The 26,425-nt window shown below is 46.4% G+C and overlaps 1 protein-coding gene and 1 long non-coding RNA gene across 4 annotated transcripts in view; both read right to left on the bottom strand.

Moving 5' to 3' along the window:
- LOC115164920 (cotranscriptional regulator FAM172A homolog) overlaps window positions 1-26,425 on the bottom strand; it is a 302,236-nt gene that overhangs the window by 112,054 nt on the left and 163,757 nt on the right. The gene's annotated exons all lie outside the window — the stretch shown is intronic.
- Window positions 19,862-20,063, bottom strand: LOC115164921 (uncharacterized). Its single transcript, XR_003870028.1, has 2 exons — window positions 19,955-20,063; window positions 19,862-19,897 (listed from the first exon to the last, which is right to left on the bottom strand). It is a non-coding gene; the product is annotated as an uncharacterized LOC115164921 (long non-coding RNA).

Here is a 26,425-nt window from a genome sequence, read left to right as displayed (position 1 = left end):
GCCGGGAGGGATGGACACACACACACCACCGGTCACGATGCACACGACCAGACGAACACACACAAACAGGGCACAAACACATGTGAAAGTAGTACACACAATTGCTATACGTGCAATTAAGACATCCACACTACAAATATGTAGACGTGCACACAATAATCAACATTCTTGTGCATGTTATCATATAGTTAGAAACACACAGCCAGCCAGCCAGACAGACAGACAGCCAGCCAGACAGACAGACAGACAGCCAGCCAGACAGCCAGCCAGACAGACAGACAGACAGACAGACACATAAGGAAGCGCACGCTGTAACAAAAGTCCCAGATCAGTCTGATTCACTTCTCTTCACCCCCTCATTTCATACTACCTCCTGTGTGTGTGTGTGTGTTTATTTTCCTGGGATGGACGGCGCTGTGCGTAGCCTCAGATTCCCACCGTGAAACAAGGCCTGCATCTCATTGAGTTCCGCATTCAGCTCCAAGCCAGCTATGACATCAAAGGCTGTTCCAAGCTAGGAGCCAAAGACGCAGAGGTTCTCTCTCTCTCTATCTCTCGCTCCCTTTTTCCTCCTCCCTCTCCCCGCTGCTTCACAACCCATCGTATTTCACAGCACATAAAACCTTAAAATGGCACATAAAACAGTTCATCTCTTTTCAGTGTCCGCTTTCCGGACTTAAAAATTAAATATGTTTTTCCGCAGGTACATAACTTAAACATACCCCCGCAAAAAACAGTCATAAAGAATTCCAACATGGCTCTTGATGTATTGGATGGTGTATTATATAGAAAGGGAAAGAGGGATACCTAGTCAGTTGTACAACTGAATGCATTCAACTGAAACGTGTCTTCCACATTTAACGGAACAGTGGGTTAACTGCCTTGCTCAGGGGCAGAACGACAGATTTTTACCTTGTCAGCTCGGGGACTCGATACAGCAAACTTTTGGTAATACCGCCACAACAGCATAGCACACATTGCCAGATGGACTTACAACTTCCTTGTATGATATGGTCTCTTTACCTACACAGTATTGCATGTGAAAAGTGCACTACAATAACCTCAACCATCAAACATTTGGAATTTCAAAACATTGAGTGCTTTCTACAGAGCGCTATAAAATACTGTCTCTACAAACAACACAGAGGTGGAGAGAGAGAGAGAGAGAGAGAGAGGGAAAGGCAGTCTGAGGGGAGGGGGGGGGGGGTAGAGAACAGAGAGACACAGTGGAAGAGGGCTACAGAGTCAAAACAGAGTCAGAGTTCAGTGACATTTATACCAGGACCCGCCTGTCCTCCACCCAGTCCCCTCCACCCTGCCCCCAGTCCCCTCCACCCAGCCCCCCCGAGATCTGCTTTCAACACTTTCTTTTCTCACTCTTTATTTTACCGACAGATGTTTTCTGTTGTTCTACTTTTGACTAAAATACATTTCCACCAGCTGTGAGTCGTGGGTAAAAGCTGGTGTATATCTCACATTTAGATATCATTGAGTAATACCTGCAAGACCTCACCAGGCCAAATTCCTTCCAAAAATATTTTGATTGTGTGTATTTAAATGCCGGTGTATCTATTCCAATCCCCGGGAATTGGCAGTTTTCCCAGTAGAAAATGCTAGGATAAAGGCGAGACGTTACACAGGCTATCTGGCTATCTGTAGACTCCTTATTCTCAACCATCAATCTCCTCTCTGCAGTCTACCCCTCCACTGTCCAGAGCAGCTAGCAGACAACACAGGCTATCTGGCTATCTGTAGACTCCTTATTCTCAACCATCAATCTCCTCTCTGCAGTCTACCCCTCCACTGTCCAGAGCAGCTAGCAGACAACACAGGCTATCTGGCTATCTGTAGACTCCTTATTCTCAACCATCAATCTCCTCTCTGCAGTCTACCCCTCCACTGTCCAGAGCAGCTAGCAGACAACACAGGCTATCTGGCTATCTGTAGACTCCTTATTCTCAACCATCAATCTCCTCTCTGCAGTCTACCCCTCCACTGTCCAGAGCAGCTGGCAGACAACACAGGCTATCTGGCTATCTGTAGACTCCTTATTCTCAACCATCAATCTCCTCTCTGCAGTCTACCCCTCCACTGTCCAGAGCAGCTGGCAGACAACACAGGCTATCTGGCTATCTGTAGACTCCTTATTCTCAACCATCAATCTCCTCTCTGCAGTCTACCCCTCCACTGTCCAGAGCAGCTGGCAGACAACAGAGGCTATCTGGCTATCTGTAGACTCCTTATTCTCAACCATCAATCTCCTCTCTGCAGTCTACCCCTCCACTGTCCAGAGCAGCTAGCAGACAACACAGGCTATCTGGCTATCTGTAGACTCCTTATTCTCAACCATCAATCTCCTCTCTGCAGTCTACCCCTCCACTGTCCAGAGCAGCTGGCAGACAACACAGGCTATCTGGCTATCTGTAGACTCCTTATTCTCAACCATCAATCTCCTCTCTGCAGTCTACCCCTCCACTGTCCAGAGCAGCTGGCAGACAACACAGGCTATCTGGCTATCTGTAGACTCCTTATTCTCAACCATCAATCTCCTCTCTGCAGTCTACCCCTCCACTGTCCAGAGCAGCTGGCAGACAACACAGGCTATCTGGCTATCTGTAGACTCCTTATTCTCAACCATCAATCTCCTCTCTGCAGTCTACCCCTCCACTGTCCAGAGCAGCTAGCAGACAACACAGGCTATCTGGCTATCTGTAGACTCCTTATTCTCAACCATCAATCTCCTCTCTGCAGTCTACCCCTCCACTGTCCAGAGCAGCTAGCAGACAACACAGGCTATCTGGCTATCTGTAGACTCCTTATTCTCAACCATCAATCTCCTCTCTGTAGTCTACCCCTCCACTGTCCAGAGCAGCTAGCAGACAACACAGGCTATCTGGCTATCTGTAGACTCCTTATTCTCAACCATCAATCTCCTCTCTGCAGTCTACCCCTCCACTGTCCAGAGCAGCTAGCAGACAACACAGGCTATCTGGCTATCTGTAGACTCCTTATTCTCAACCATCAATCTCCTCTCTGCAGTCTACCCCTCCACTGTCCAGAGCAGCTAGCAGACAACACAGGCTATCTGTAGACTCCTTATTCTCAACCATCAATCTCCTCTCTGCAGTCTACCCCTCCACTGTCCAGAGCAGCTAGCAGACAACACAGGCTATCTGGCTATCTGTAGACTCCTTATTCTCAACCATCAATCTCCTCTCCGCAGTCTACCCCTCCACTGTCCAGAGCAGCTAGCAGACAACACAGGCTATCTGGCTATCTGTAGACTCCTTATTCTCAACCATCAATCTCCTCTCTGCAGTCTACCCCTCCACTGTCCAGAGCAGCTAGCAGACAACACAGGCTATCTGGCTATCTGTAGACTCCTTATTCTCAACCATCAATCTCCTCTCTGCAGTCTACCCCTCCACTGTCCAGAGCAGCTAGCAGACAACACAGGCTATCTGGCTATCTGTAGACTCCTTATTCTCAACCATCAATCTCCTCTCTGCAGTCTACCCCTCCACTGTCCAGAGCAGCTAGCAGACAACACAGGCTATCTGGCTATCTGTAGACTCCTTATTCTCAACCATCAATCTCCTCTCTGCAGTCTACCCCTCCACTGTCCAGAGCAGCTAGCAGACAACACAGGCTATCTGGCTATCTGTAGACTCCTTATTCTCAACCATCAATCTCCTCTCTGCAGTCTACCCCTCCACTGTCCAGAGCAGCTAGCAGACAACACAGGCTATCTGGCTATCTGTAGACTCCTTATTCTCAACCATCAATCTCCTCTCTGCAGTCTACCCCTCCACTGTCCAGAGCAGCTAGCAGACAACACAGGCTATCTGGCTATCTGTAGACTCCTTATTCTCAACCATCAATCTCCTCTCTGCAGTCTACCCCTCCACTGTCCAGAGCAGCTAGCAGACAACACAGGCTATCTGGCTATCTGTAGACTCCTTATTCTCAACCATCAATCTCCTCTCTGCAGTCTACCCCTCCACTGTCCAGAGCAGCTAGCAGACAACACAGGCTATCTGGCTATCTGTAGACTCCTTATTCTCAACCATCAATCTCCTCTCTGCAGTCTACCCCTCCACTGTCCAGAGCAGCTAGCAGACAACACAGGCTATCTGGCTATCTGTAGACTCCTTATTCTCAACCATCAATCTCCTCTCTGCAGTCTACCCCTCCACTGTCCAGAGCAGCTAGCAGACAACACAGGCTATCTGGCTATCTGTAGACTCCTTATTCTCAACCATCAATCTCCTCTCTGCAGTCTACCCCTCCACTGTCCAGAGCAGCTGGCAGACAACACAGGCTATCTGGCTATCTGTAGACTCCTTTTTCTCAACCATCAATCTCCTCTCTGCAGTCTACCCCTCCACTGTCCAGAGCAGCTGGCAGACAACACAGGCTATCTGGCTATCTGTAGACTCCTTATTCTCAACCATCAATCTCCTCTCTGCAGTCTACCCCTCCACTGTCCAGAGCAGCTAGCAGACAACACAGGCTATCTGGCTATCTGTAGACTCCTTATTCTCAACCATCAATATCCTCTCTGCAGTCTACCCCTCCACTGTCCAGAGCAGCTAGCAGACAACACAGGCTATCTGGCTATCTGTAGACTCCTTATTCTCAACCATCAATCTCCTCTCTGCAGTCTACCCCTCCACTGTCCAGAGCAGCTAGCAGACAACACAGGCTATCTGGCTATCTGTAGACTCCTTATTCTCAACCATCAATCTCCTCTCTGCAGTCTACCCCTCCACTGTCCAGAGCAGCTGGCAGACAACACAGGCTATCTGTAGACTCCTTATTCTCAACCATCAATCTCCTCTCTGCAGTCTACCCCTCCACTGTCCAGAGCAGCTGGCAGACAACACAGGCTATCTGGCTATCTGTAGACTCCTTATTCTCAACCATCAATCTCCTCTCTGCAGTCTACCCCTCCACTGTCCAGAGCAGCTGGCAGACAACACAGGCTATCTGGCTATCTGTAGACTCCTTTTTCTCAACCATCAATCTCCTCTCTGCAGTCTACCCCTCCACTGTCCAGAGCAGCTGGCAGACAACACAGGCTATCTGGCTATCTGTAGACTCCTTATTCTCAACCATCAATCTCCTCTCTGCAGTCTACCCCTCCACTGTCCAGAGCAGCTAGCAGACAACACAGGCTATCTGGCTATCTGTAGACTCCTTATTCTCAACCATCAATCTCCTCTCTGCAGTCTACCCCTCCACTGTCCAGAGCAGCTAGCAGACAACACAGGCTATCTGGCTATCTGTAGACTCCTTATTCTCAACCATCAATCTCCTCTCTGCAGTCTACCCCTCCACTGTCCAGAGCAGCTGGCAGACAACACAGGCTATCTGTAGACTCCTTATTCTCAACCATCAATCTCCTCTCTGCAGTCTACCCCTCCACTGTCCAGAGCAGCTGGCAGACAACACAGGCTATCTGGCTATCTGTAGACTCCTTATTCTCAACCATCAATCTCCTCTCTGCAGTCTACCCCTCCACTGTCCAGAGCAGCTGGCAGACAACACAGGCTATCTGGCTATCTGTAGACTCCTAATTCTCAACCATCAATCTCCTCTCTGCAGTCTACCCCTCCACTGTCCAGAGCAGCTAGCAGACAACACAGGCTATCTGGCTATCTGTAGACTCCTTATTCTCAACCATCAATCTCCTCTCTGCAGTCTACCCCTCCACTGTCCAGAGCAGCTAGCAGACAACACAGGCTATCTGGCTATCTGTAGACTCCTTATTCTCAACCATCAATCTCCTCTCTGCAGTCTACCCCTCCACTGTCCAGAGCAGCTGGCAGACAACACAGGCTATCTGTCTATCTGTAGACTCCTTATTCTCAACCATCAATCTCCTCTCTGCAGTCTACCCCTCCACTGTCCAGAGCAGCTGGCAGACAACACAGGCTATCTGGCTATCTGTAGACTCCTTATTCTCAACCATCAATCTCCTCTCTGCAGTCTACCCCTCCACTGTCCAGAGCAGCTGGCAGACAACACAGGCTATCTGGCTATCTGTAGACTCCTTATTCTCAACCATCAATCTCCTCTCTGCAGTCTACCCCTCCACTGTCCAGAGCAGCTGGCAGACAACACAGGCTATCTGGCTATCTGTAGACTCCTTATTCTCAACCATCAATCTCCTCTCTGCAGTCTACCCCTCCACTGTCCAGAGCAGCTGGCAGACAACACAGGCTATCTGGCTATCTGTAGACTCCTTATTCTCAACCATCAATCTCCTCTCTGCAGTCTACCCCTCCACTGTCCAGAGCAGCTGGCAGACAACACAGGCTATCTGGCTATCTGTAGACTCCTTATTCTCAACCATCAATCTCCTCTCTGCAGTCTACCCCTCCACTGTCCAGAGCAGCTGGCAGACAACACAGGCTATCTGGCTATCTGTAGACTCCTTATTCTCAACCATCAATCTCCTCTCTGCAGTCTACCCCTCCACTGTCCAGAGCAGCTGGCAGACAACACAGGCTATCTGGCTATCTGTAGACTCCTTATTCTCAACCATCAATCTCCTCTCTGCAGTCTACCTCTCCACTGTCCAGAGCAGCTGGCAGACAACACAGGCTATCTGGCTATCTGTAGACTCCTTATTCTCAACCATCAATCTCCTCTCTGCAGTCTACCCCTCCACTGTCCAGAGCAGCTAGCAGACAACACAGGCTATCTGGCTATCTGTAGACTCCTTATTCTCAACCATCAATCTCCTCTCTGCAGTCTACCCCTCCACTGTCCAGAGCAGCTAGCAGACAACACAGGCTATCTGGCTATCTGTAGACTCCTTATTCTCAACCATCAATCTCCTCTCTGCAGTCTACCCCTCCACTGTCCAGAGCAGCTAGCAGACAACACAGGCTATCTGGCTATCTGTAGACTCCTTATTCTCAACCATCAATCTCCTCTCTGCAGTCTACCCCTCCACTGTCCAGAGCAGCTAGCAGACAACATAGGCTATCTGGCTATCTGTAGACTCCTTATTCTCAACCATCAATCTCCTCTCTGCAGTCTACCCCTCCACTGTCCAGAGCAGCTAGCAGACAACACAGGCTATCTGGCTATCTGTAGACTCCTTATTCTCAACCATCAATCTCCTCTCTGCAGTCTACCCCTCCACTGTCCAGAGCAGCTAGCAGACAACACAGGCTATCTGGCTATCTGTAGACTCCTTATTCTCAACCATCAATCTCCTCTCTGCAGTCAACCCCTCCACTGTCCAGAGCAGCTAGCAGACAACACAGGCTATCTGGCTATCTGTAGACTCCTTATTCTCAACCATCAATCTCCTCTCTGCAGTCTACCCCTCCACTGTCCAGAGCAGCTGGCAGACAACACAGGCTATCTGGCTATCTGTAGACTCCTTATTCTCAACCATCAATCTCCTCTCTGCAGTCTACCCCTCCACTGTCCAGAGCAGCTAGCAGACAACACAGGCTATCTGGCTATCTGTAGACTCCTTATTCTCAACCATCAATCTCCTCTCTGCAGTCTACCCCTCCACTGTCCAGAGCAGCTAGCAGACAACACAGGCTATCTGGCTATCTGTAGACTCCTTATTCTCAACCATCAATCTCCTCTCTGCAGTCTACCCCTCCACTGTCCAGAGCAGCTGGCAGACAACACAGAGATCACTAACTACATGTCAGGGATGGAAACGAGGACTGGACAGAGGGACAAGTGCAGAGAGGATGAAGAAGAGGGTGAGCGGGATAGAGGCAGAGCGACAGAGTGAAGGAGGGGCTAAGGCAGAGTGGTAGAGGGAGAGTTCACCTCTGAGGCGGAGAGAGAGGGACAGAGTGAAGGAGGGGCTAAGGCAGAGTGGTAGTGGTAGAGTTCACCTCTGAGGCGGAGAGAGAGGGACAGAGTGACGGAGGGGCTAAGACAGAGTGGGAGAGTTCATCTCTGAGGCGGAGAGACAGGGACAGAGTGACGGAGGGGCTAAGACAGAGTGGTAGAGGGAGAGTTCACCTCTGAGGCGGAGAGAGAGGGACAGAGTGACGGAGGAGCTAAGACAGAGTGGTAGAGGGAGAGTTCACCTCTGAGACAGAGAAAGAGAGACAGAGTGAAAGAGGGGCTAAGGCAGAGTGGTAGAGTTCACCTCTGAGACAGAGAGAGAGGGACAGAGTGAAAGAGGGGCTAAGGCAGAGTGGTAGAGTTCACCTCTGAGACAGAGAGAGAGGGACAGAGTGACGGAGGGGCTAAGGCAGAGTGGTAGAGGGAGAGTTCACCTCTGAGGCGGAGAGAGAGAGAGGGAGAGATACAAAGCTCTGGGTTCAGCTAGGAGAGTAAAACCAAGAGAGATGCATCATGGGGGTCTAACCACCACCGCCACCTTCACTGCTGCTGCTACACACCGCACACACACACCACGCCAGCCTGACCGCCCTGAGCAGTGTGTGCGAGTGCGTGTGTAAAATTAGAATGATACACACGTGCCCTCTGACAGCTTGCTGAATGTACACAAAAAATCCCTTTTTGTTTGGTCTATGCCATCAGTGGCGGGTTTAATCTGAGAAGAGATGGAGACAAAAAGGAGAGAGAGATGGAGAGAGAGACGAGAGAGATGGAGAGAGACAGGGAGAGAGAGACGGAGAGAAAGATGAGAGAGATGAAGAGAGGGAGACAAAGAGAGATACGGGGAGAGAGACAGAGAGAGAGATGTGAGCGATGGAGAGAGAGATGAGAGAGAGACGGTGAGAGACAGAAACATGTTCATGGCAGGATAATCAGGGTAAAAAAAGTATGTCTCTCTCCACCACATTGTTAGAAAGCGAGGGTTGAAATAGAGGGCGAGGAAGGAGGGAGGGAAGGGAAGTGGGTGGAGGGAAGGGAAGTGGGATGGAAGCTAATGAAACTCAGGTATGTACGGTGGGGCTCAGATGGAGCTGTGTGTGTGTGTGTTTTGTTTATTACAAGTATATTTGCATGAACACACCATTAGATAAGAGGATAAAGGAAGTGAAGAAGGGAGAGGATGAAGAGGTAACCAGAAGGGTGAAAGAGAAAGTGAACCTGAATTGAGAGGAGTCAGGAGTGTGAAGCATTATGAAGATATCACTGGTAAACTTTCCACTCTCCTTTCCTCCTCCTCTGCTCCCCTCCTCTCTTTCCCCAGCAGGTCTGAGATATTGGATTTGAACTCTCTGTAGCACTGTCTCTGGGAAAAAAACAGAGTGATCAATGAGAGAAGGCACTGGGCTCTCATGGACAGACCAATCAATGGTAGAAAGAACCTTGCCCAGGGCCTTATGCAAATAGAAGCACGTCCTGAAACCTCGGGAGTGAACATGCGCATTAGATCAATGTGCCAGGGTAACACCTTACAGCTATATCAGCCGCAGCCAGTACATATGTCATGATGAATCCCTTAAGATTCAAGTGAACTCTTAAAGTAGGTTGGTTTCCTACACTGGCCTGAAAAGGAGGAAGGGAAGGAGAAAAAAGGAAAATGAACAAATCCTTTCCGTACACAACAGACTAGGATGGATTTTTCCTCCTTTTCACTCAGAGAAAAAAAAGAAGAGTACAAAAAAAACATGAGAGAGGAGAATTATGAATAGTCACCTCAACAATACTTGTTTGAGACGTAATGATTTTCAATTATATCGCCATGGTAACGTGTGTGTGTGTGTGTTTGTGGGGAGGAAGAGCAGTGTGTGTGTCGAGGAGACAAACACAGAGAGCGAGAGAGACACAGAGAGAGAGAGAACGAGAGGGAGAGAGAGGGAGAGAGAGAGGAAGAGAGAGAGAGAGAAAGAAAGAGAGAGAGAGAGAGGGGGGGATAGAGAGAAAATAAAGAGAGAGAGAGAGAGAGAGAGAGCAAGAGAAAACCAACTCATGAGAAAACAAAAAAATTATTACTTGACACATTGGAAACAATTGACAAAAAAACAGAGCAAAATAGAAGGCTATTTGGCCCTAAACAGAGAGTACACAGTGGCAGAATACCTGACCACTAAGACTGACCCAAAATAAAGGAAATCTTTGACTATGTACAGACTCAGTGAGCATAGCCTTGCTATTGAGAAAGACCGCCGTAGGCCGTAGGCAGACCTGGCTCTCAAGAGAAGACAGGCTACAGTATATGCACTCTGCCCACAAAGTGAGATAGAAACTGAGCTGCACTTCCCAACCTCCTGCCCAATATATGACCATTTTAATGACACGTTTCCCTCAGATTACACAGATACACAATGAATTTGAAAACAAATCCAATTTTGATAAACTCCCATATCTATTGGGTGAAATACCACAGTGTGCCATCACAGCAGCAATATGTGTGACCTGTTGCCACAAGGGCAGCCAGTGAAGAACAAACACCATTGTAAATACAACCCATATTTATGTTCTTTTATTTCCCTTTTTACATTTGAACTATTTGCACATCGTTACATCACTCTATATAGACATAATATGACATTTGAAATGTCTTTATTCTTTTGGAACTTTTGTGAGTGTAATGTTTACTGTACATTTTTTATTGTTTATTTCACTTTTATCTACTTCACTTGCTTTGACAATGTAAAAATATGTTTCCCATGCCTATAAAGCCCCTTAAATTGAAATTTAAGAGAGAGAGAGAGAGAGAGAGAGAGAGAGAGAGAGAGAGAGAGAGAGACTACATGACTTTAGACCATACATACAGACAGACAAACAGACACAGTGGGTAACAAAGCCAGCTGAGGTTAGAGAGGAGATCTGTGGCTGATTAATCTGATCTGCTCTTAGGAGGGGTCAGTCAGTCTAGACAGTCCTGATGCAGAGCACTACAAAGCAGCAAATAGATATCAGCAAGCACACGCGCACACACAATTCAATCTGCATCGTGAAACATCACCACCAAAACAAAACACCACCAAAACAATATGATCATTGAAACATCAACTGCAAACAGACAAACAACTAAACAATCTCCGGTGAAAGGAGATACCGGAGGTGGGAGGGGTGAGATACATTTCACAAACTCGTCAAAAATTTAATGTACTAAAGCAAAGATGATCGCGAAAATAAAGAAAACAACACAGGTGAAAATAATGGCAGTCTATTGAGGGGAAATCTTCACAAAGGCTATTGTGAGTATCCTTTTCAGACGGATAACCGGCCTTCATTTCAGAGACCGCCATCGAGCTGCCTTCCGTCACAACGCTGAGGTAGTACAGCTTTGAAATGAATGGCCAATGAAGACCATTTGTACATCATCACGGTGTCGGATAGAAGAATTCAGTAGGTGTACAATGTGTTGTGGAGTAGAAAGGCCTTGGTCTAGGTATAGAGGCCTCTTTCAGAAGCAGACAAATCAAACCAAATCATTCACATCAGCTTTGTAGCCGGGGCACTTAAACAGTCTAATTTAGACTATATCCTTACATGAAAATGAGAGGCTCTCTGAGACTATTCATCAACAGATACATTTTCTGTATTTCATCTCTAATACAGCATAGATCAGTCCCTCCAGGATTTCACAATACAATTAAGGTGATATCTGTGGCCAAAAATGCTTGATTTCGAGGATACTTTTTAAAAATCATGTTTATTTCATATAAAGCAATAAAAAGTAATATGTGCTCAATATTAGTACAATTTTAAGCAGAATACATCTCTATTCTGCCTGCAGCATGTTCTATTTTCTTGTGCGCACAGCTGTTGGCCTGACCACGTCTCTGGAGATGATGCGCTGAGCCGAAAGAGCGCGTATCAATCCTTCATTTCGATTCATTGATTCATTGCGGCCTGCAGTTCAAAAAAATAATAATATTGATTCTCGAATCAATCAAAAGAGTAATTCAAAAAGAACCAATGGCAGGCAGCATGCGCGTAATGATAGGACGCATGGGGAGGGAGTAGCTCTGTTTTGTACCGTCAAAACTGTGATTGCATGTAGAAGCCAGACAACATATTTTAAATCAAGCCTTTAAACTCGATAGATCAACATATATCAACAAGCAACTGGGAGAGAGTGAGCGCTGTCAGTTATACAGTTGAAGTCGGAAGTTTACATACACCTTAGCCAAATACATTTAAACTCAGTTTTTCATAATTCCTGACATTTAATCCTAGTAAAAACTCAGTCTTATGTCAGTTAGGATCACCACTTTATTTTAAGAATGTGAAATGTCAGAATAATAGTAGAGAGAATGATTTATTTCAGCTTTTATTTTTTCATCACATTCCCAGTGGGTCAGAAGTTCACATACACTCAATTAGTATTTGGTAGCATTGCCATTAAATTGTTTAACTTCGGTCAAATGTTTCGGGTAGCCTTCCACAAGCTACCCACAAAAAGTTGGGTGAATTTTGGCACATTCCTCCTGATAGAGCTGGTTTAACTGAGTCAGGATTGTAGGCCTCCTTGCTCGCACAAACTTTTTCAGTTCTGCCCACAAATGTTCTATAGGATTGAGGTCAGGGCTTTGTGATGGCCACTCCAATACCTTGACTTTGTTGTCCTTAAGCCATTTTGCCACAACTTTGGAAGTATGCTTGGGGTCATTGTCCATTTGGAAGACCCATTTGCAACCAAGCTTTAACTTCCTGACTGATGTCTTGAGATGTTGCTTCAATATATCCACATCATTTTCGTTCCTCATGATGCCATCTATATGTGAAGTGCACCAGTCCCTCCTGCAGCAAAGCACCCCCACAACATGACGCTGCTACCCCTATGCTTCAAGGTTGGGATGGTGTTCTTCGGCTTGCAAACATCCCCCTTTTTCCTCCAAACATAACAATGGTCATTATGGCCAAACAGTTATATTTTTGTTTCATCAGACCACAGGACATTTCTCCAAAAAGTACAATCTTTGTTCCCATGTGCAGTTGCAAACCGTAGTCTGGCTTTGTTTATGGCGGTTTTAAAGCAGGGGCTTCTTCCTTGCTGAGTGGCCTTTCAGGTTATGTCGATATAGGACTCGTTTTACTGTGGATATAGATACTTTTGTACCTGTTTCCTCCAGCATCTTCACAAGGTCCTTTGCTGTTGTTATGGGATTGATTTACACTTTTCACACCAAAGTATGTTCATCTCTAGCAGACAGAACACGTCTCCTTCCTGAGCGGTATGACGGCTGCGTGGTCCCATGGTGTTTATACTTGCGTACTATTGTTTGTACAGATGAACGTGGTACCTTCAGGTGTTTGGAAATTGCTCCCAAGGATGAACCAGACTTGTAGAGGTCTACAATTTATTTTCTGAGGTCTTGGCAGATTTCTTTTGATTTTCCCATGATGTCAAGCAAAGAGGCACTCGGTTTGAAGGAAGGCCTTGAAATACATCCACAGGTACACCTCCAATTGACTCAAATGATGTCAATTAGTCTATCAAAAGTTTCTAAAGCCATGACATCATTTTCTGGAATTTTCCAAGCTGTTTAAAGGTACAGTCAACTTAGTGTATGTGAACTCCTGACCCACTTGAAATGTGATACAGTGAATTATAAGTGAAATAATCTGTCTGTAAACAATTGTTGGAAAAATTACTTGTGTCATGCACACAGTAGATGTCCTAACCGACTTGCCAAAACTATAGTTTGTTAACAAGAAATTTGTGGAGCGGTTGAGAAACAAGTCTTAATGACTCCAACCTAAGTGTATGTAAACTTCCCACTTCAACTGTATATACAACAGCGAACCAATCTATGGGTAAAGAGACGCTGCGACTTGAACCCCAAAAATAGTCAAGGACTCCAGTCACCCAAGTCATAGACTGTTCCCTCTGCTACCGCACTGCAAGCGATACCGGAGCGCTAAGTCTAGGACCAAAAGGCTCCTTAACAGCTTCAACCCCCAAGGGACGTTGTAGAGCACCCTCAGTCTGCTGCTCTCTCCCTCCGCTTAGACTGACCATCAGATGCAGGCACCATCGGCCCAGTAAATAAAAATGAAAAGCAAATGATTTCAAATGTATGCTCACTCAGCTGTGCTTCAAAAGTAATACAACAACGGATCTATTTCCGGTGTGATCATATAGCCAACTTTTAAGTATATACTATATTTAATGTCCCGAACAACAATGCACTGGTAGGGCAATACAAGCAAAGCCAATATGCTGTGAAAATATATAAATCCAGCAAAAAAAGAAACGTCTTATCACTATCAACTGTGTTTATTTTCAGCAAACTTAACATGTGTCAATATTTGTATAAACATAACAAGATTCCACAACTGAGACATAAACTGAACAAGTTCCACAGACATGTAACTAACAGAAATTGAATAATGTGTCCCTGAACAAAGGGGGGTCAAAATCAAAAGTAACAGTCAGTATCTGGTGTGGCCACCAGCTGCATTAAGTACAGTCCTCATGGACTGCACCAGATTTGACAGTTCTTGCTGTGAGATGTTACCCCACTCTTCCGTCAAGGCACCTGCAAGTTCCCGGACATTTCTGAGGGGAATGGCCATAGCCCTCACCCTCCGATCCAGACGTGCTCAATGGGATTGAGATCCGGGCTCTTCGCTGGTCATGGCAGAACACTGACATTCCTGTCTTGCAGGAAATCACGCACAGAACGAGCAGTATGGCTAGTGGCATTGTCATGCTGGAGGGTCATGTCAGGATGAGCCTGCAGGAAGGGTACCACATGATGGAGGAGGATGTCTTCCCTGTAACGCACAGCGTTGAGATTTCCTGCACTGACAACAAGCTCAGTCCGATGATGCAGTGACACACCACCCCAGACCATGACAGACCCTCCAAATCAATCCCGCTCCCGAGTACAGGCCTCTGTGTAACGCTCATTCCTTCGACGATAAACACGAATCCGACCATCACCCCTGGTGAGATCTAGCATGGGTAGGATGGTCATCTGAATCAGGGTTCATTTGGCAGCTGGGGTGAAAGAGGAACGATTTCAATAGAGGAAACCAAGTGTAGATTTAACTTTACCCTGCAGCTTTGATATGTGCTGAGAGAAGGACAGTGCACTGTCTAGCCATACTCCCAAGTACTTGTATGAGGTGACTACCTCAAGTGCTAAACCCTCAGAGGTAGTTTTAACACCTGTGGGAGGAGGGGCATTCTTCTTACCAAACCACATGGTCTTTGTTTTAGAGGTGTTCAGAACAAGGTTAAGGATAAAGAAAGCTTGTTGGACACTAAGAAAGCTTTGTTGTAGAGCATTTAACAGAAAATCCAGGGAGGGGCCAGCTGAGTGTAAGAATATCATCTGCATATAAATGGATGAGAGAGCTTCCTACTGCCTGAGCTATGTTATTGATGTAAATTGAGAAGAGTGTGGGGCCTAGGATCGAGCCTTGGGGTACTCCCTTGGTGACAGGCAGTGGCTGAGACAGCAGATTTTCTGACTTTATACACTGCACTCTTTTAGAGAGGTAGTTAGCAAACCAGTCCAAAGACCCCTCAGAGACATCAATACTCCTTAGCTGGCCCAAAAGAATAGAATGGTCTAACATATCAAAAGCTTTGGCCAAGTCAATACAAATAGAAGCACAATATTGCTTAGAATCAAGGGCAATTGTGACATCATTGAGGACCTTTTAGGTTGCAGTAACACATCCATAACCTGAGCGGAAACCATATGGCATACCCGAGAGAATACTATAGACATCAAGAAAGCACTTTTGATAAACAGGGCAAAATATAAATAGGCCTATAACGGAATCAGCTTGATCTCCCCCTTTAAATAAAGGACATACTGTGGCTGCCTTCCAAGCAATGGGAACCTCCGCAGAAAGGAGAGACAGGTTAAAAAGGTTGGATATAGGCTTGGCGATGAAAGCGGCAGCAACCTTAACCTCTCTTGGGTAGGGGGCAGTATTTTCACAGCCGGATGAAAAACGTACCCAAATTAAACGGCCTACTACTCGGGCCCAGGAACTAGAATATGCATATTATTAGTAGATTTGGATAGAAAACACTCTGAAGTTTCTATAACTGTTTGAATGATGTCTGTGAGTATAACAGAAATCAAATGGCAGGCAAAAACCTGAGAAAAATCCAACCAGGAAGTGGGAAATCTGGTTCTTGTAGTCTTTTCAAGTCATTGCCTATCTAACACACAGTGACTTAGGGTTAATTTTGCACTTCCTAAGGCTTCCACTAGATGTCAACAGTCTTTAGAACCTAGTTTCAGGCTTTTGCAGTGAACAGAGAGTGAACAAGAAGGCCGGGAAGTTGGTGACTCAGAAAATGACATGAGTTTTGTGGCGCGCGTTCATGTGATGAGGTATCAGTGTTCCAAAATGTTTTTCAAGACATTGGAATCGTCCGGTTGGAATATTATTGAAGTTTTTTGTTTAAAAAGGCCCTAAAGATTGATGCTATACAACGTTTGACATGTTTCAGCGAATGTAAATATAACTTTTTTTAAACTTTTCGTCGTGAAATTTTGGGTGCGCTTCCTACATTTGGAGTAGCTTATTGAACGTGCAAACAACAAGGAGGTATTTGGACATAAATGATGGACTTTATCGAACAAAACAACATTTATTGTGGACCTGGGATTCCTGGAAGTGCCTCCTGATGAAGATCATCAAAGGTAAGTGAATATTTATAATGCTATTTATGATTTTAGATGACTCCAAAATGGCGGGTCTGTATTGCCTGGTGTATGTATCTGAGCGCCGTACTCAGATTATTGCAAAGTGTGCTTTCCCCGTGAAGCTTTTTTGAAATCTGTCGCAGCGGTTGCATAAAGAAGATGGTTATCTATAATTCTTTGAATAACAGTTTAATATTTTATCAACGTTTATGATGAGTATTTTTGTAAATTGTTGTGCTGATTCACCGCCAGTATTGGAGGCAAAATATTTTCTGAACATCACGCGCCAATGTAAAATACTGTTTTTGGATATAAATATGAACTTTATCGAACAAAACATACATGTATTGCCTAACATTGACTCCTAGGAGTGTCATCTGATGAAGATCGTCAAAGGTTAGTGCTTAATATTAGCTGTATTTCTGTTATTTGTGACCCCTCTCCTGCTTGGAAAATGGCTGTGTGGTTTTTCTTGTGTTGTACCTGTCCTAACATAATCTAACTTTATGCTTTCACCGTAAAGCCTTTTTGAAATCGGACAATGTGGTTACATTAAGAAGAAGTGTACCTTTAAAATGGTGTAAAATAGTCGTATGTTTGAGAACTTTGAATTATGACATTATGTTGTTTTGAATTTGGCGCTCTGATTTTTCACTGGCTGTTGAATTGTGTGAACCGTGGGTAGCGTCCCACCTGCCAAAGAGAGGTTAAAGAAGAAAGGGTCAAAACCATCTGACCCAGATGTTTTTTGGGGGTCAAGTTTAAGGAGCTCCTTTAACACCTAGGACTCAGTGACTGCCTGTAGGGAAAAAACTATGTAGCGGGGCAGGGGAAAAAGAGGGGGAAGCATCGGGGATAGTCGCATTAGAAGGGGTGGGAGATGAGGAAATGTTGGATGGGGCAAGGAGGATTGGCTGAGTCAAATAGGAATCCTGACTTAATGAAGTGGTGATAGCACATGGATCCCGTTAACGGGATCAAAATCGACAACATCCGGTGAAGCTGGAGCACGACAAATTCAAATTACAAAATTGTAATATTAAACATTCATGAACATACAAGTGTCCTACATCATTTAAAAGCTTAACTTCTTGTTAATCCAACTGCGTTGTCAGATTTCAAAAAGGCTTTACGGCGAAAGCATACCATGCGATTATCTGAGGGCAGCGCCACACATACAAAAGCATTAAAAACATTTTCCAAACCAGCAGAGGCGTCCCAAAAGTCAGAAATAGCAACAAAATAAATCACTTACCTTTGAAGATCTTCCTCTGTATGCAATCCCAAGGGTCCCAGCAACACAACAAATTGTCGTTTTGTTTGATAAAGTCCTTCTTTATATCCCAAAAAAGTCAGTTTAGTTGGCGCGTTTGATTCAGTAATCCACCCTTTCCACTAGTTCAACATGCATACAAAGGAATCCCAAAAGTTAACACCACACATTGGCTGCTACTGTATGCTGAATGATAGAACAGCTATTTCCATGTTAAAATGTTATGGGATACATTTTCTCCATTGTTTATGATGGTAGGCCACTCTGGTAGGCCTACCGGAGATACTCAAATGTACTGTTTCATGCATTCTCCACAATCACGTCCTCACGAGAACGTGGTCAGAGAAAGCACTCGGAGCATGAGAGTGTGGAGCACGGTAGTATGCATATTGGCGTGTTTACGGACATATTCAATCAATCCTTATCCCAGTCTGCTGTTGCCACGTGTTTCAAGAGGACCACCATTGTTCCTGTTCCCAAGAAAGCTAAGGTAACTGAGCTAAATGACTACCACCCTGTAGCACTCACTTCCGTCATCATGAAGTGCTTTGAGAGACTAGTCAAGGACCATATCACCTCCACCCTACCTGACACCCTAGACCCACTCCAATTTGCTTACCGGCCCAGTAGGTCGAGAGACAACGCAATCACACTGCCCTAACCCATCTGGACAAGAGGAATACTTATGTAAGAATGCTGTTCATCGACTACAGCTCAGCATTTGACACCATAGTACCCTCCAAACTCGTCATTAATCTCGAGACCCTTGGTCTCGACCCCGCCCTGTGCAACTGGGTCCTGAACTTCCTGACGGGCTGCCCCCAGGTGGTGAGGGTAGGAAACAACATCTCCACCCGCTGATACTCAACACTGGGGCCCCACAAGAGTGCATTCTCAGCCCTCTCCTGTACTCCATGTTCACCCATGACTGCGTGGCTATGTACGTCTCCAACTCAATCATCAAGTTTGCAGACGACACTACCGTGGTAGGCTTGATTACCAACAACGACGAGACAGCCTACAGGGAGGAGGTGAGGGCCCTCGGAGTGTGGTGTCAGGAAAATAACCTCACACTCAATGTCAACAAAACAAAACAAAGGAGATGATTGTGGACTTCAGGAAACAGAAGAGGGAGCAGCCCCCTATCCACATCGACATGACAGTAGTGGAGAAGGTGGAAAGTTTTAAGTTCCTCGGCGTACACATCACGGACAAACTGAAATGGTCCACCCACACAGACAACGTGGTGAAAAAGGTGCAACAGCGCCTATTCAACCTCAGGAGGGTGAAGAAATTTGGCGTGTCACCAAAAACACTCACAAACGTTTACAGATGCACAATCGAGAGCATCCTGTCGGGCTGTATCACCGCCTGGTACGGCAACTGCTCCGCCCACAACCGTAAGGCTCTCCAGAGGGTGGTGCGGTCTGCACAACGCATCACCGGGTGCAAACTACCTGCCCTCCAGGACACCTACACCACCCGATGTCACCGGAAGGCCAGAAAGATCATCAAGGACAACATCCACCCGAGCCACTGCCTGTTCACCCCACTATCATCCAGAAGGCGAGGTCAGTACAGGTGCATCAAATCAGGGACCGAGAGACTGAAAAACAGCTTCTATCTCAAGGCCATCAGACTGTTAATCAGCCATCACTAACATTGAGTGGCTGCTGCCAACATACTGACTTATCTCTAGCCACTTTAATAATTAAAAATTGGATGTAATAAATGTATCACTAGCCACTTTAAACAATGCCACTTTATATAATGTTTACATACATACACTACTCATCTCATATGTATATACTGTACGCTATACCATCTAATGCATCTTGCCTATGCCGTTCGGCCATCGCTCATCCATATATTTATATGTACATGTTCTTATTCATTCCTTTACGCTTGTGTGTATAAGGTAGTTGTTGTGAATTTGTTACATTACTTGTTAGATATTACTGCATAGTCGGAACTAGAAGCACAAGCATTTCGCTACACTCGCATTAACATCTGCTAACCATGTGTATGTGACAAATAACATTTTATTTGATTTGATTGAGAAACACCCCTGACTGACACAAAGCACCTGAGAATGGATAGGCAGGACAGGGAATAATACAGACAACACACACACACAAAGCACCTGAGAATGGATAGGCAGGACAGGGAATAATACAGACAACACACACACACAAAGCACCTGAGAATGGATAGGCAGGACAGGGAATAATACAGACAACACTCACTCACTCACTCACTCACTCACTCACTCACTCACTCACTCACTCACTCACTCACTCACTCACTCACTCACTCACTCACTCACTCACTCACTCACTCACTCACTCACTCACTCACTCACTCACTCACTCACTCACTCACTCACTCACTCACTCACTCACTCACTCACTCACTCACTCACTCACTCACTCTCACACACACACACACACACACACACACACACACACACACACACACACACACACACACACACACACACACACAGCTGTGTGTATTCAGATGAGGGGCTGCTGTCTTGCTGCACTGGCTGGCACTTTTGTCATGGTGGTCCTTTGGTTTTACATCAAACAAAACTGGACGCTTTGCATATGGCTCCAGTAATTTCTGCTAGGGTGCCCCTGCATTTATCATCCCTTCTCACCCTTTCCTGCCTAATGTGGCTCTGATAGCACGCCTCAAAACACATGTCTGACGAAACACTGCTGCTCTGCTCGATACAGACAAACTGGCTTCTTCAGGCTACCACTATGGCTGACAGAGAGAGAGAGAGAGAGAGAGAGAGAGAGACTCCCACTGCACTCCGCCAGCTATGTAGAACCTTGAGATTGGAAAAAAATCCTTTAGAACTCACTACTACACTCAACTACTCAGACATTCAGAGGACAGGGGATGAATACAGTACTGGATGGGGATGTTCTGTCTTGAGTCTTGAAATGATTTTGTTTTCCACTGTGGTGAAAGAAGAAAACCAAGAAACAGCAGCATCTGGCTCATGTGTGAGGAGCAGTAGATAGTGGTATCAGAGAGAGAGAGAGAAAGAGAGAGAGATGAGAGAGAGAGAGGTGGAAGAGAGAGAGAGAGAGAGCGAGAGAGAGAGAGAGAGGTGGAAGAGAGAGAGAGAGAGAGCGAGAGAGAGAGAGCGAGAGAGAGAGAGAGCGTGAGAGAGAGAGGTGGAAGAGAGAGAGAGAGGTTGAAGAGAGAGAGAGAGAGGTGGAAGAGAGAGAGAGAGGTGGAAGAGAGAGAGAGAGGTTGAAGAGAGAGAGAGAGAGGTGGAAGAGAGAGAGAGAGGTGGAAGAGAGAGAAAGAGAGAGGTGGAAGAGAGAGAGAGGTAGAAGAGAGAGAGAGAGAGAGAGAGGTGGAAGAGAGCGAGAGAGAGAGGTGGAAGAGAGAGAGGTGGAAGAGAGAGAGAGATGGAAGAGAGAGAGAGAGATGGAAGAGAGAGAGAGAGGTAGAAGAGAGAGAGAGAGAGAGAGAGCGAAGTTGAAGAAAAGTATAATTTGGTAAAGGGTGTTTGAGTTTTCAGGAAAGCAGTGTTTGACAGAGCTAGGAGTCAGAGAGGGGGGGGGGGGCAGTGGTGAACTGTAGGCTAGGGAACATATTTGTGATTTCCTCAGTGGCACGCCACATGAGAGCTGGCCAGTTGGCACGGTGTGTTCAGACTGAGGCCTCGGCTGGTGCCAGTCCTGGAGACTGCCAGGCTCTGAGTCCTGGGCAGAAAAGAGCAGAGACCTCAACGTCACTATAGGTACAGGGGCTGAAGGGAGAGGGGGAAGATGAGGATAACAGGGTGAGTGAAGCCAGAGAAGACTTTGCCTAAGTTAGGTCCCAGAGAACTTGTCACCAGAGCAGAGAGAATGAGAGTTCTCTGAAAGCACCAGAGATAGACCCAAGTCCTGAAGCATACATTAACATGAATGCGTTCTCTTCGTGTGTCAAGTTAGGCATCGGTCTCTCCAACCGATCGGTGATGGAACATAGTCTCATAATAGCTCTCCAACTGCTGCCACCATCATCATCTAACTCCTAGCGTCTCATCCACCCACCGAGAGTTCACAGTGAATGAATGTCCACCAACTTCTTCTCCATAATGCACCCTCCTCAAACAACATCTGCTCACATCTGAGACTACCTACGTATGTATGGAGGCAGACAGGGACACAGAGAGGGAAGAGATACCATAGAAAATATATCCATATCTCACACAGAAAATATATCCATATCTCACACAGAAAATACACACTGATCCTATATAGATACAGTAGACAGGCACAAACACGTGTGTGTGTGTGTGTGTGTGTGTGTGTGTGTGTGTGTGTGTGTGTGTGTGTGTGTGTGTGTGTGTGCGTGTTTTTAAATCTACACATTCTGTACGTTCTGTTGAGAGATGATGGGGCGGTTGGTTGGCACCCACACATTTGCGTATTGGGAGACAGATACATTCTTACATAAGCCCTTATATAACGCAGCCCGTCTTGTCCAATAACCTCGCTCCTGTTGCACTGCGGGAGCAGGAAGGGGGGGGTTAAGCACCCCCAGTCCCCCCATTCTCACCCCTGGCAACAGAGGAAGATGAAAAGGAGAGCACAAGCAGACAGGCAGGCTGACAGAGACAGGTAGACAGGCAGGGCCCCCTCTGGCTCTCACTGGGCTGTGGGTCCATGAGTGTGAGGGTTCGCACAGGATAGCTGCTCCGTGATGTCTTATCCATGCTGTTTGAATGGGCTTTGCTGGTACTGGTAGCAAATGAAAGTCAGGGGTCTACATTTCATCTAACCTCATCTCCTCAAGTCCTTAAAGCCAAGTACAAGGGCTTGAGCGAGAGAGAGAGAGAGAGAGATATATACAGAGAGAGAGCGAGAGAGAGATGAACCAGGAGGAGATAAGAAAATGGACAGAGAGATAGGGTTAGTTTGACAGAGCAAAAGAGATGGAGGGAAAGAAAGATGAAGGGAGGAGGGACAGACAGAGGGTGAATGCTAGTATTCTGTCTGACATGAAGCCATCCTCACTGCAGCAATCCTCTCCCATTCAAAGGTCTTTAGCTGCTCTTTGATCTAACTAGAATTAATCCATACACTATGAAGGGGGCAACATGCTAGTGAGCGCAGAGCAGGAGAAATTAACCACAGGCCTCTTGATGTGCTTGATCAGAAATGTGTTTATTAACAGCAAAGGGGAGATATAATTAACCCAGAGACAGCTTGTTTTCTAGAGGTCTGCTAGCGTGTCAAACGGTTCATCCTGCAAGGCTCAAATCCCCCCTCCCTCTAGCCTCCCACAAGGCTCAAATCCCCCCTCCCTCTAGCCTCCCACAAGGCTCAAATCCCCCTCCCTCTAGCCTCCCACAAGACTCAAATCCCCCCTCCCTCTAGCCTCCCACAAGGCTCAAATCCCCCTCCCTCTAGCCTCCCACAAGGCTCAAATCCCCCCTCCCTCTAGCCTCCCACAAGGCTCAAATCCCCCTCCCTCTAGCCTCCCACAAGGCTCAAATCCCCCCTCCCTCTAGCCTCCCACAAGGCTCAAATCCCCCTCCCTCTAGCCTCCCACAAGGCTCAAATCCCCCCTCCCTCTAGCCTCCCACAAGGCTCAAATCCCCCCTCCCTCTAGCCTCCCACAAGGCTCAAATCCCCCCTCCCTCTAGCCTCCCACAAGGCTCACATTCCCCTCCCTCTAGCCTCCCACAAGGCTCAAATCCCCCTCCCTCTAGCCTCCCACAAGGCTCACATTCCCCCTCCCTCTAGCCTCCCACAAGGCTCACATTCCCCTCCCTCTAGCCTCCCACAAGGCTCAAAACCCCTCCCTCTAGCCTCCCACAAGGCTCAAATCCCCCTCCCTCTAGCCTCCCACAAGGCTCACATTCCCCTCCCTCTAGCCTCCCACAAGGCTCACATTCCCCTCCCTCTAGCCTCCCACAAGGCTCACATTCCCCCCTCCCTCTAGCCTCCCACAAGGCTCACATTCCCCTCCCTCTAGCCTCCCACAAGGCTCACATTCCCCCCTCCCCCTAGCCTCCTCCTAGCCTCCCCAGACCATTTTCTTCTCAATTAGGTGGATGAATGTATCTGTGTAGTATGCATGTATGTATGTATGTGTATGCGTGCCTTCGGAAAGTATTCAGTCCCCTTAACTTTTTGCACATTTTGTTATGTTACAGTCTTATTCTAAAACTGATTCAATATAGTTTTTTCCTCATCAATCTACACACAATACCCCAACATGACAAAGCAAAAAGATTTTTTTGCTAATTTATCAAAAAAATGAATTAAGAATTAAGAAAAACTGAAATATCACATTTATATAAGTATTCAGACCCTTTACTCAGTACTTTGTTGAAGCACCTTAAGCAGTGATTACAGCTCGAGTCTTCTTAGGTATGACACAACAAGTATTGGCACACCTGTATTTGGAGAGTTTCTCCCATTCTTCTCTGTAGATCCTCTCAAGCTCTGTCACGTTGGATGGGGGGTGTCGCTGCACATCTATTTTCAGGTCTCTCAAGAGATGTTCGATCGGGTTCAAGTCCAGACTCTGGCTGGGCTACTCAAGGACATTCAGAGACTTGTCCCGAAGCCACTCCTGTGTTGTCTTGGATGTGTGCTTAGAGTCGTTGTCCTGTTGGAAGGTGAACCTTCACCCCATTCTGAGGTCCTGAGCACTCTGGAGCAGGTTTTCATCAAGGATCTTCTCTGCACTTTGCTTAGTTAAACTTTGCCTGGATCCTGACTAGTCTTCCAGTCCCTGCCGCTGAAAAACATCTCCACAGCATGATGTTGCCACCACCATGCTGTACCGTAGGGATGGTGCCAGGTTTCCTCCAGACGCGACGCTTGGCATTCAGGCCAAATAGTTTAATCTTGGTTTCATCAGACCAGAGAATCTCGTTTCTCATGGTCTGAGAGTCTTTATGTGCCTTTTGGCAAACTCCAAGCGTGCTGTAAGGTGCCTTTTACTGAGCAGTGGATTCCTTCTGGCCACTCTACCATAAAGGCCTGTTTGGTAGTGTGCTACAGAGATGGTTGTCCTTCTGGAAGGTTCTTCCGTCTCCACAGAGGAACTCTAGAGCTCTGTCAGAGCGACCATCGAGTACTTGGTCACCTCCCTGACCAAGGCCCTTCTCCCCCGATTTCTCAGTTTGCAGGAATTTTTTGGTACCCTTCCCCAGATCTGTGTCTCAATACAATCATGTCTCGAATCTCTACGGACAATTCCATCGACCTCATGGCCTGGTTTTTGCTCTGACATGCACTGTCAACTGTGGGACCTCATATGGACAGGTGGTGTGCCTTTCCAAATCATGTCCAATCAATTGAATTTACCACATGTAAACCAATCAAGTTGTAGAAACATCTCAAGGATGATCAATGGAAACAGGATGCACCTGAGCTCAATTTCAAGTCTCATAGCAAAGGGTCTGAATACTCCGTTTTGGCTTTGTCATTATGGGGTATTGTGTGTTGATGGCTGAGGATGTTTTTTTATTTAATCCATTTTGGATTAAGGTTGTAACGGAACAAAATGTGGAAAAGGTCAAGGGGTCTGAATACTTTCCTGAAAGCACTGTATGTGTGTGTGTGCATGTGTTTGTGCCCATGTCCATGTGTGTTGTGTGTGCACGTGTCCACACATTAAAGTGCATTTGTGAAGTAAAATTGTGGGTTAGTACATTTACTGTATTGTGGTCCAGCAGCACCACAGGCCTATGAAAGCCACAAGGCTCCTACATTGGAAATGGAGGAAGAGAAACCTGACCATTGCTAGATCCCCGTAGGGAGCAGGAGGGGCTAAGGCTGTACTCCCCAGCCCATGTCAGTGCAGGTGGAGTGGGGCTGTCAGGGGATAGCTTGGGGGGCTGAGGGAGGGCTGCTTGGCCTGGGGGTCTTGGTGGGATGGCTGAGCCCCCCAGCACCATGGCTAGAGGGTGAGGGTTTGGGTGAGGGAGTTAAGACACTGTCACAGGACACAGACACACGTCACACGGTAGAGACCCAGGGGACAGGGAACAATGACACATTCAAATACACTCTCTCAAATGCTCACACACACACACGCACAGACACATACACGCATGCAACACCACACACACACACATCCTCTTCTTCCACTGAGATGAAATCCTATATATCTGTAGTATGGTTATATACAGGATCTAACTCACATAACAAGAGCACCACATGAGGAAGAGAGAGAGAGCGAGCGAGAGAGAGACAGAGGAGAGAGAGACAGATACAGAGAGAGCGAGAAAAAGAGTCAGAGAGAGAGATAGAGAGGGAAAAAGAGTCAGAGAGAGAGATAGAGAGAGAAAAAGAGTCAGAGAGAGAGATAGAGAGAGAAAAAGAGTCAGAGAGAGAGATAGAGAGAGAAAAAGAGTCAGAGAGAGAGCGAGAGAGAGAGAGAAAGAAAGTGAGAGAAAGAAAGAAAGAGCGATGAGAGAAAGACCACAGCAGAATCCTCGGCACACAGAGCCCAGGAGAGAATGGCTGTCATGGACAAAACACCACATGAATATTTAGCAGGCAAATTCAAATGACAAAATAAAAAATTATTACAAAAATAGCAGGTTACAGGAGAAAAAAAGAGAGATATTCCTGGAATT

Source organism: Salmo trutta, chromosome 27, assembly GCF_901001165.1.
Source record: "Salmo trutta chromosome 27, fSalTru1.1, whole genome shotgun sequence".
Taxonomy (NCBI): domain Eukaryota; kingdom Metazoa; phylum Chordata; class Actinopteri; order Salmoniformes; family Salmonidae; genus Salmo; species Salmo trutta.
This window is presented reverse-complemented; position numbering and strand designations above follow the sequence as displayed.